The 11,808-nt window shown below is 35.1% G+C and overlaps 1 long non-coding RNA gene across 1 annotated transcript in view; it reads left to right on the top strand.

Moving 5' to 3' along the window:
• Positions 1 to 227: 227 nt before the first annotated feature.
• The window catches only part of LOC311427215, a 41,922-nt gene continuing 30,341 nt past the window's right edge, over positions 228 to 11,808 (top strand). The window contains exon 1 of the long non-coding RNA XR_014687254.1: positions 228 to 338. This is a non-coding gene — a long non-coding RNA (uncharacterized lncRNA). The remainder of the gene's footprint in view (positions 339 to 11,808) is intronic.

The following is an 11,808-nucleotide window of genomic DNA, read 5'->3' as shown; positions in this document are numbered from 1 at the left end:
ATGGTTAAAAGGAAAGAAAGCATCTAAAAAAAGCACAAACTCAAGGCTGTGACTAAGGAGGCAAACAAAACTGCAGGTCACCTGCTACAGGTAGCTCTGTCATGGCTTATGTCACGTTCTCAAGGTGAATTCCTGAGCAAATACTTACACCTTGCCTAAACAAACGTCAGGTGTTGCATTTCAGTGGTGCTGAACAAATGTTCTAGCTAATAAGCATGTTGTTCTTTCAGAGAGGAGGTAGTCGCTGTGGGCAGGAGCCCTGCAGCCAGGCAGAAATGTCCTGGCTCACCCCAGCTGTATAGTTTGAGGACCTTGTGACAGAGGAAATAGACTTCTGGGTAGGATCTTTACTCTGTTTTATTGATTCTGATAAATGAGGTAAACCAGCTAGTCAGCCAGGCATGGAAAAACCGAAGTCAGAGAGGGATTTTTCATTTTGTACTTGTGTTTTATTATGGCTTGGTTGTTCTGCATGTCACAAAGAACATGTCACAAGGTTTCACAGCTGTGTGAGGTTTTTCAGTAGTACACAGTCAGTTTAATAACAAAGAAGCTGTCAACCTCAGGATAATGAGGGTATGTATGTAGTACCTCCAAAAGCAACATATATATTCATTTTCCAAGATTGATATAAGGCATACAATTATAATTGACATTAGGTACTTTTGCATATATATTTTTTATGCTACCACTCTTCTGCTACTAATAACACACAGTTTACAGATATGAAGGTAATGTTGATAATTTTTAGTCTGTCTGGAAGCCTTTAACAATTGAATCTAGATTTTTTTCCTGAGCTGAAGGCACTTTAAAGGTTAGTCTACCATTATTGTGCCCTATCTTTTCAGACCAATGTAATAACACATTCAGCCCATGATGCTGATACAATTGTGTACTTTACACATATATATATATTTTTTTGATCAATCCTTGTATGTGTATAAATATATCAGACAACTTTAGTTACTTACCACTTCAGTGGTTCTAGTTTCTCAACTGATACCATAAACACTATGGCAAATACTGGGCAAAGCTAATGTTAAGACAGTTTTTAAAAAGTCTTTCTGCTAGTTCCAAGCTGTTATTGACAGAAAAACTCTTGGTCATATGAACAGTGATCTTACAAAATTCCTCTGCAGTTGCCAAGAGTATGGCAGGGTGGGAAGGTTAGTATTCTGAATATGCTAAGGTAGTAAGATCCATGTTTTTTTTTTTTTTTTTTTTTTATATATATAACCTGGCTGTAGGTTATTCTAGCCATCAAGGTTATTAGTGTATACTGTATATTTAAGAGTTTCTTCTCGTTAAGAAAAAAAATAAAAATATATATTAATTATCATTTGTAGTCTGTAAACAGATAAGTATAGTATCTAATCAGGCTGAATTAAAAATAATTAAATTATTTAATTTCTCTGTAGCCATAAGTGCAGACAGCTGTTTGGGGTTCTTGATAGTCTCTCAGCTAGTTGTGCTATACTCTGTCATGCAGAAAGAGTGAAGTGGGAGACATGTCTCTGTGTAATTCCTGCTTTTTGCATTTACAGTCTACATGTATGTTGCCAAAAATCAAGTTCTGTTCTACTTCTAATGCTTCATTTGTACTCATAATTTCTGTTCTCAACCACTTTTTTTAGATTTTTTTTTTTTTTTAAGTCTGTGGTAATGGTGAATATAATTTTTCAAAGTGAGTGTCATGCAAGAAGGATCTGGGTGCTGGATCAATATGATGTAATCAAGCAGTTAACCAGGGGAAATGGTATTACTCTGAGTGCCTACATTAGAGTGGACTTTAAAGAGCTGGCTTGTTTAGCTCACTGTCATTTGTCCCTGTGTCCTCTTTTGAGGAAAAAGCTGAAAATGGATCTTAACCAAAGATATGTATTCTTTCTTACATTTGATATGAAGCCCTCTTAAATAAAACCTATAGAGGAGTGTATATATACACATAGAGAGGCAGTGATTTAAAAATAAACAAATCTTTGCATTAGGAACTCTGGAGTTCCTAAACTTACTTTTTAACATATGCACTATTTACGTAAAATTGGTTGTGTTTCCTAAGTTAGTAAATTATAGTTAAGTGACTCAGTAAATGTTAGCATATCTTCCACAGCAACAAGCCACAACCTTAGACCAATGCCCATTTTTTATGTTTGTAAAGCCATCTTTCATCATTAATATTTCATAAAATATTTATTTTTCATTCCTTTTGCTCCTTGCATTTTGAGGTGCTCTGGACTAAATTTTAGAGCATCAGCAGTTTCACTAGAAATGAGTGTGTTCCTGGGAAAACCCACTGAGATCTCCAAATAAAGCCCTAACTTGACAATACACTAATACACTAAGTCATTACAACTAAGTCATTTATATATATGTTTTGTACTGATGTATAAGGTGTATAATAGACATTAAATCAGTACATAGGTACATATATATGCGTCAGCCACTTAGATTTTTTTTTTTACAGAAAATTTTGCACTATTTTTAACATTATTCTTTTTGGAACTGATTTTAAGTTAATTAAGGGAAGTTTCTGTGATTACTTTGTGTTGTTGTCAAATGCCAGTGACTTTTAATACAGAAAAAGATGCTACAGTGATTAGCTGAAAGTAAGACAACATGAGTAAATGATAGAGTCTGGATCTTTTGTGAATTAAGTTTATTATTGCTGTTATGATCATAGTTATATATACAGTGCCTGATATGCACATGAAACCTTATGAACAAGCAAGAATACAATTTTAGTTTTGCTTTAGATTAAACTTTGTGGTATTTGAAACAAAAGACAGGGAAAAAATGTGAATAACTGTTAAGAGGATCTTAGTATAGTTTTTTTGACACTGAAATCCACAGCTGTAGGTGTTCAAAAGTGGGAAAATGGAGGAGTCATAAATGGCTGCAACCAGATGTTTAAACAATGGTGTCAAATATTTCCTGTTAGCAGAACAGACTTTTGAACTGTTTTGGATGGGGCCAGCGTATGCTGAGGATCTATAAAATAAGGATATGAAGAGCATAATATAGTAACAATTATTATCCTGTAGTCCTTCAGTTTGGATGCAGAATATAGGTAGGTAGCAGAGTAATGCTATCAGCTCAAGCCATAGTATGTTAAAGATTTAAGTAACCTACATAAAATCATTTTGACAACTAAAATATATTTTTTCCTTGACATCCTAGATCTGGTTTCTTCTGAAATCTCTTGTGCACTGAGCCTAGCTGCATGTAATCATTTATTTCTTCATTTCTCTGTTCAGGATATTTGGTTTTATTTTCTTTCTTGCTATGAATTGTATATGTCTCTTGATATCAAGCAACCCATTCAAAGAGTATTTAGGATATTTATATAGAGTGTTTCCTGCTGTTGGCTCACCAGCCAAAGTAACAACATTTAAAATGGAGAGGGGGAAGTAAAAGGGGCCTTTTTTAGTGCCTTGCCACACCCACTGCTTTGGGCTAGGGCTGTGTGAAAGTTTACCCTGAAGCAGTGCTTTATTATGAGGTTGCTATGGGCACTGGTATACAATGGTGTTGCAGACATGAACACCACTAAACTTTCCAGGGTAATAACAGTCAAAATTAATCTTTGCTATAGTAAAGCCTTAACATTTGAATGGGTACTAGAGGTCTTTTGGTTATTTTATTTAGACATATACTAGAAGCAACTCACATTTTCTTTCTGCTCACATTTTGCCTTGGTGATGTCCCTTGCATTCATTGTAAGTCAGTTAGCTGGGCAGTCAGTCAGTGTAGCGTGCTTAAACAAGATGAACAGTTCTAAATAAAGAGTCACAGCTGGAAAGAAATAAAGTAAGACCCTGGGAGCTTTCAATATACTTTCAATACAAATGTACTTTCAATACAAAAATTAAACAAAGATTTTCAAGCCAAGAAAGTGCCTGCTTAGATGAAAACTTTTGACAGATGAAGATCATGTAGAGGGGTCAAATTAGAATATAAATTTGGAATCTGTTCTTGAATGTGACCTGAGAAGTGTGGCTTAAGATCATAAGTTAACTTGAACAATTTTATTATGCTTCTTGTGTTAGCTCAGATACACAGAGCCTTGTTGAACAGGCTCAAGCAGTGCAGAACTAATTAGCTGACATCAAAGACATTGCTTATTTGGAAGTGGATGAAATTGACATGAGCTACCTGAGCAACATGATCATTTTCTGGGAAGTAAGCAGAGCATGACTGAGGTTGAGCTGTTCTTTATGCAAAGCCTGACATACATCCTAGAGGAAACTGTTAATATACCTTCAGTTTTTAGCAAGCAGAAGAACTTCAGCAAACACCATAAAGTAATATTTTTTTTTCCTCCTGCAGTTGAAGAGTAACACTGTTAAGGAAGTGATTGGGTGAAACCGTATGAAAAAGAAAACTCTCTGATGGTTTTGTTTCAATGTTATTAAAAGAAACAGAGATTTGTGTGCATCTTATGTGAAAAATCAAAATTCCATCAATGAAAGTATATAACTTTATTATAGATTTTCCTTCTAAGAGAGATAACCTGAGAGGAGCCCAAGAGATGTCAAGATTTGCTGTTAACAGCTAAAGATCTTGAAAAATAACTGATATGCAGCATAACTGCATTGTTAAACTCCTTGAAATATACATATATATATATATATATATATATATATTTTTTTTTTTTTTTGGTATAGCCTTAGATATACCTTGTACTAAAAATGTGTTTTGAAAGGCAAGCTTTTTTTTTTTTTTTTTTTTTTTCCCTGAGTGGTTTTACATAGAATAGACAGAATTATAGGAATCTTCATCTCCAAATAAACTAGAATGCTACCTGCTGTTTGGTGTACACCATGTAGTGTAGTGCTGTGGTCAGAGTGTAGTCACTTCTGTCCTGTGAAATTCAGGCTGATTGGCAGAGGTAATTAGCCTGGATGAAGCATTGTGCTGATGCTTTTTAGAATCTAAGCTAATATTGTTGCATGCTAATGCGGTGTTCCAGTCCATTAATTGCTAGATCATCTGTTTCCCTAGTATGGTATTACATTCCCTAGTGTAGGTATGCTTACAATGACATTGCACTAGCAACAATTTCTGAAAAATTTCCATAAACATTAACATGAGCCTGGAAACACTGGGAACCTTAAGGTAAAAAGGGTTGAATTTGCTGCAGTATTTTTTCAATCCTGTATTGATCAGACATACTAAGCAGGAAGTTCTATAAAAGCATTCAGTCATATTCAGTGAGACTAAACTTTACAGAAAAAGAAGAGTGTTTAGAAAACTATGCCATAATAGTCATAGGCTAAGAAGGGTTTAGGATTTATTTGATAGAATCACAGTGGATGAAGCAGGAAGAAGGACCCATGTAGACTATTTAGACTGCAGTCCCTGCTCAAAGCAGGACCTGCTTTGGAGAGGCTCAGAGACATCTCCAGTTGGGTTTCGAATATCTCCAGGGATGGGGACTTCACAGTCTCTGTGGGCAACATATTCCAGTCGCTCTTAGAGTCAAGAAGGAATTTCTTGCATTTCAGTTTGTGCCCATTGCCTCTTGTCCTGTCACTGGATAACTCTGACTGAAGCCTGGCTCTGCCTTCACTATACCCTTTCTTCTGGAATTCATGCACTCTGGTCAGACCCTCCCGAGCCTTTTCTTCCCCAGGTTGAACAGTCCCAGCTTTCTCAGTCTCTTCTTTGATGACAGGTGCTGGAGTCTCTTAATCATGGACTGTCAATCTCCTTCATGGCTCTTCACTATAATGGTTCTAGTGTACTCACGTGTACACACTGAGGAGCCAGCTCTACAAATGCATCTCACCAGTGTGGAGAAGAGAGGAGGGGTCTCCTCCTTTTACCTGATAGCAAAGCTCCTCCTCATCCAGCCTAGACATCTCTTGGCCTTCTTTGCTGCCTGGGCCCAGTGCTGGCTTGTGTTCAACTGACTGCCTGTGGGGCCCCAAGGTCTTTTTCTGCCTGTCTGCTTCCCATCTGGTTGGCTTATGGCTTGTTCTGGTGCATGTGGTTATTCCTCTAGAGGTGCAGGCCTTTGTCTTTCCCTTTGCTGAACTCCATGAGGTTCGTATCAGTCCATTTCTCCAGAATGCTGAGGTCCTTCTGGATGGCAGTGCAACTATCTTGTGTATGAGCCGCTCCTCCCAGTTTTGTATCACCTGCAAACTTGCTGAGGGTTTACTCTGTCACATCATCTGGGTCACTAAAGAAAATGCTAAATGGTATTGTCATGACTGGTATTGTCATGAAGTCCAGAAACCTACTGATTGCTTGTGTGCTGCTGTATTGTTCCTTCAGGTATCTGGGTGGTTGAAATCCACCATTAGAATCAGGGCCACCATTAGCAAGTGAGGCATCTGCCAGTTGTCTGAAGAACAGACAACTAAATAATGTAGCTTATATTTTGTTTCATTTTTTTTTTTTTTATATTTTAAAATTATATGTGCTAATATAATGCCAGTGTGTTTGCTAGCTCTTATTTTTCTTCCACTATCCCTCACAGGAGTTTTTTGTGATACATTAACTGTGATGATATTTTCACTATGATTTGGTTGTGGTTCTATTAATGCTGGCATTTACATAACTAAATTACCTTATTAAAAAAAAAAAAAAAAAAGGATAAATTAACTATAAATTTATGCTGTGCTTCCTGGAGCCTCCCTAATGCCTCAGAGAAGGTTTCAGAATATGCTGCTGTCAGCTGTCTGTATTCTGTTCTGTGGACGGCAGAAATGGAGAGTACATGGGCCTTGAAATCCTAATGATAGTGTTTCAGGATTTGATTTGTCACTCCATAATAAGAGCAAGACCTGAAAGGATTTTCCCTGCTGTTTCTCCTTTATAAAAAACTAGTTTTTATCTTAAATTAAAACTACTGGGGTAGAAGTAAATGGAAACAGAGAGCATTTGTTTTCCTTGGGACAAGCCTATCTATAAAAGATGTTGCAAAGGGCAGGGATTCAATAGTGGGCTTGCTTTCCCTTGGTCATTGTGGATTATTTCATTATTTCCTCTTGCTTCTTTACTACATTGGTAGGTAGGTGAGAACTACTTTTGTTTTTCACCTATTTTCTATCAGGTGGAGCAAGTATGTGCTCCACCATGAAGTATGGAAGTATGTGCTTACTTCCATGTATGCTATAGCCTTACCTTTCCTTGCTGTCTGTTCTGTACAGCTCCATCAGAGCATGGTGTTTCCCAGTTCTGTGTTTGTAAATCAGGAAGTCCATGGCAAAACCTAACCTGGATTCCAGAACACTTCCTATGAAGTAATATTGATTGCATTTCAAGTTTTACAGCTTTTATATACTTAATCATACAGTACATTTTGCCTTTATTTTGACTAGGACTGGCATCCAGCTACCTGTTGTATCATTACCTAATCTACCAGTAAGCCTTTTCTTACAATATTTTCTCAACATTTCAAGGTTTTAAAAGACTAGTTATTTTCTACCATAAGATCTATTTAGCTAACTCTTTTGGAAGTGTCAGGTTTGATGATTTTAAAAGGGTTCTAGTCAATGTATGTCTTAAAATATAATCCTCTGCTCTTGACAACCTACAAATCTTCCATTGTACAAGTAAACTATCTATATTCTTTTCAAATACAGAACAGAAATATGCATTGAATGGTTTTGCCTTATGTGCAATAATAGCTTACCAATCCTATCCTGAAAATGTTCGATCATTGACATCATTTCTTTTGTTCCTAATATAATTAAAACATTTTTCTTGCTGGTCCTTCATCTAGCAATATATATTTACTTCAGGAATCTTTATTTTCCCTTGTTCTTTTCCTGAATTTTATCTTTTCAATTTTATTACCATCTACTTAAAAATTAATTAACTTATTTTTGTTATTTCTAGTTGTTGCTTCTAAGTTCAAATTGTCATTGTTTAAGTGAAAAAGACTGGGATTAAGGAGTTCTGCCAAATGCAGCACTCTTTAGAACTTCTGGTTTTAATTTATTGTTTTCCTCTGATCATTTGTCTTCCTAGTAATCTTTATTATGATTTTCTGCACTGGGATATTTAGTCCTTCTGAATAACTCATCATGCATAATTACTTGTTGGGATTGTCTTCTGTCTTCCTACACTGAATACAAATGTGTCGCAATAACTGGTCCTTAAGCAAGTACTACTTTCCAGGCTTGTAATTCATTCATTTTTATTCATTATAGTGAGATTAAAAATAGACATACTTACCGTTTTGTGCAACACCTTTGCCTTAGTAGATTACCATCCATAATATTAATAAATGTGATGTTTTTGTATTCATTGTATGAAAGATCCTATATGTCACCTAATTTGAAGCCTTCACAAGTTCCAAATTTTAATTTTCACCCATTACAGGCAAGTTTTTGAAGGAGTTATTATACCATTGTCTACTTTGATCTGGAAGAACACAATATTATTTTCCATATAACACATATTGTTGAATGAGAAAGTGGAGAATTCATTTAATACTGAATCTGAATAGCAGTTGCACTGCCTGCTGATATTAGTATTCTGTGTCACTAGTTTTAGCATATGAGAAATTCTTTGATTTTAAATGGAATGAAATAAAAAAATTGAGAACCTAGATTAGATTAAAGCAATTTACAGATGCAGTCAGATGAGAAAATTAACAGCTCTGATAGAGGAATCATCAGGCATAGGTCTTAGAATTATAGGCCAGCAGTAAGACCTGATATGCAATAATTATTGGGTATTTATTGACCTTACTCACCACACAGATGGACTCTTGAATGCCAAATACAGCTGACTGGAGACTGGAATTCTGCTTTGACTTTCATGTTCTGATTTTCATTCTCAACTGTAGGAAGAAATTGATGGTGACTTCAGAAACTGTTCTTCTTTTTCTACTAACAGTAAACCAGTTGTTATGCTTTTAAAGTAAAACAATGTGATTGGTATACTGTTGCTTATACTTTGGCTTTATGGGTGCCTGGGATGTTTGGATGTGTTAAGTATAACTAAATTAATTGACTTTTCACAGCAAAAAGTTGAATATTGGAATTGAATAAATATTCAGAGACAAAAATTTTTGTTTTGTCAGTAATAGTTTTTAAAGGTTATTTCATGTGGTACCATGTAGCTATGTAGTAATATATATATATATTTGAGTGATACCAAATGACAATTAAACTTTTAAAGAATTTTCTGTGAACAGAGGATGTGTGGATAGTGTGGATATATGTGATTGAGTTTTTTTTTTTTTTTTTTTTTTTTTTTTTTTTTTTTTAGGTATGCTGGCCTTTCCTTATGAAATAATCAAAGTTCATCTTCTTTTCATGTTGTATTTTAATGATGGATTAATTAGTAGAAAGGCGGTCTGTGCATATCTGTTCAGGACCAAATTCTTTACATACAGTCTTTAAATGAATTATTTTCATCCTATTATGTCATCCTAACAATTTAATAGAAAGAGACTTGTATCTCCTTGTCTAGCATGTCCTAGTAGCACGACCTTTATGCAGTAAGGCAGATTCAGATTCCACATTGCCATTACCTGAATGATGAGTGGCTGACCAGTTTAGGTCTCCATTATCCTCATCACTATTTCACTCTACCATTGAAATGATGCAACACAGAATCTTAAGGACAAGGGGTTAAAGCATCTAAGGGGTATTTCAGAGTCTCTTAAGGTAATACAAGTTTTTGGGAGGCAAAGGTCTTCTTCCTCTTTTTTTTTTTTTTTTTTTTTTTTTTTTTCCAGTTATGTAAATAACATGATGAAAGATGTTGATCTGTTTTCTTGTGCTCTGTCATGTGTTATATTCACCTATTGCCTCACATCTGAATACTTAAATATAAGCTGTTAGTGGTAGTTATATTCATTTGTACTTTTTACATTATCTGAAACAGTGCTGGTTAAATCCTAGGACAATACTGTGCATTAAAACACTTGATAGTAGTTATAAATAATACTCAGATACAGATATATTCTTATTTTACATGTGTTGTATAGTGATAGTGAGTAATTGTACAGAGGCTTACCTTTTGAAAGCACTGCCCTATTGTCAATGAGTTACAATTAGCCCTGTTTTATACTGTTACCTCCATTTTATAGAAACAGAGAAAACTGTAATCAAGAAGTTCTAAGCTTTGTCACGCATATGTGTATGGAACTAAGGACATGACACATTTCTTATATTAATTTCTAATATATTATGTCTAAATATCTTGCCAATATATGATGCACTTTAGCTTACATGGTCAAAAATAACATATTAATACACTTTCTAATTGTATTTTAATTTTCTCAGTAATGACCCACCCTAATTTATGAAGGCATAAGGGGTGAATTTACTGTAGACCTTCATATGAACGTGTAAGGATCCATATATATTTTTAAATATATATTTTTTTTAAACATTGAGACTCAATAGAAAAGGGAGTTTTTGGTAGACAGGTTTCTCAGATCAACTGTTCTTAGCAATAGAAGAATGGCTGAAAGGACCTGTTGTTTTACCAAATCTGTGTTTTACTGAACTGACATTTCCTTGTGTTTGTGTTTGTAAAGTTAAGCTTTCCACCGGGACAGCCTTTTCTCGCACCTTTTATACAACAATATAGTTGAGACTGGTTCTGATTAATAACATTATAAATATGGGCAGATTCAGTTTCAAATAATGATATCACAATGATTGTAATGCTAATAAAACCCTCATTTGAAGAAAATTTAAACAGCCCAGAATCAAGGAGTGGGGCTGATAAGTCATTCTTACTAATGTACATGGAAGTGCACTGAAGAAGTTGTAATAAATCTTTGAGGTGTGGTTTCCTATTACTCCTTCAGCAGATGCTATCAGTGTAACTGCAATCAACTTTGGCTGTCTTAGAATGCAGATATTTAGCCATGTGATCTGTCAGTGTTCTCAGTTAACTACATCCTAAAAATAAGTTTGCCTAAGACTGTGTCAGTGTAGTAAGATGCAATTCACTGAGCTCCACTTTGCCACATATCTGAATTCATGTCTGTAAACTATTTTAAATGGCATGGGTATTTGCATATTATAATGTTGTGGCTTCAGTGTATTTGCAATCAGTTATGCTCACAAAGTGAAAGACAGGATAAATGTTTCTTTTAAACTTGCACTTTTGATTTTACAAATTTGGTTGAGAAATATTGCCTGTGTTGTTTTGCACGTGTCTGCTTGGCCATGTATCAAAGAATACACATCTCTGTTACAGTTCCAGTACTGTAATAAATTTGTAGTACAACATAAAAAATAAAAATCCCAGCATCCTGGAGGCAAGATTGGTAAGTAAATAGTGAGAAAAGTCCTAATTTATGTTGTGTTTCACTGAAATGATTGCATTTCACAGTGGGTTAGAACTTAGGGAGTTTCAGTTCAGTTTTGTTGATCACTGGTTATTTATATAAGGACTTTATTTTGGAAAATGAAATACACTGATTTATATTTTGTTCCCATTAACTTTCAGAAACATTGGGAAAATTCTCACAGTTTTCACTTTCATTTTCTATTATGGAAGATCAGGATTGGAAGTCCCTCCTGTTCTAAAAAATCCGTGCAAAAGTGTGTCAATCTACATATGACATTACACTGTGGATGTAAGCCTTAAATTTGGACTAGGCAGTGGACTCTGGGGAGATTAATGCATGCTGTTACAGGCAGGAAGGAACAGACAAAAGCATTTAGTATGATAAAGCTCAGTTTGAAGAACTCAGTTTAAAGCTCAGAGAAGGCTTGAATAGCATTCTGAATAGCACATCCACATTTCCAGCCTGTGCAGTGGAACAAAAGAAAGACCAGGAATTGATCTGGCATGATTTGTTGTGTCTCCAGGATCACGTCTGTA

Source organism: Aythya ferina, assembly GCF_964211825.1.
Source record: "Aythya ferina genome assembly, chromosome: Z".
NCBI classification, from domain to species: domain Eukaryota; kingdom Metazoa; phylum Chordata; class Aves; order Anseriformes; family Anatidae; genus Aythya; species Aythya ferina.
Note: the sequence above shows the minus strand (reverse complement) of the source record. Positions and strands in the feature narration are given on the sequence as shown.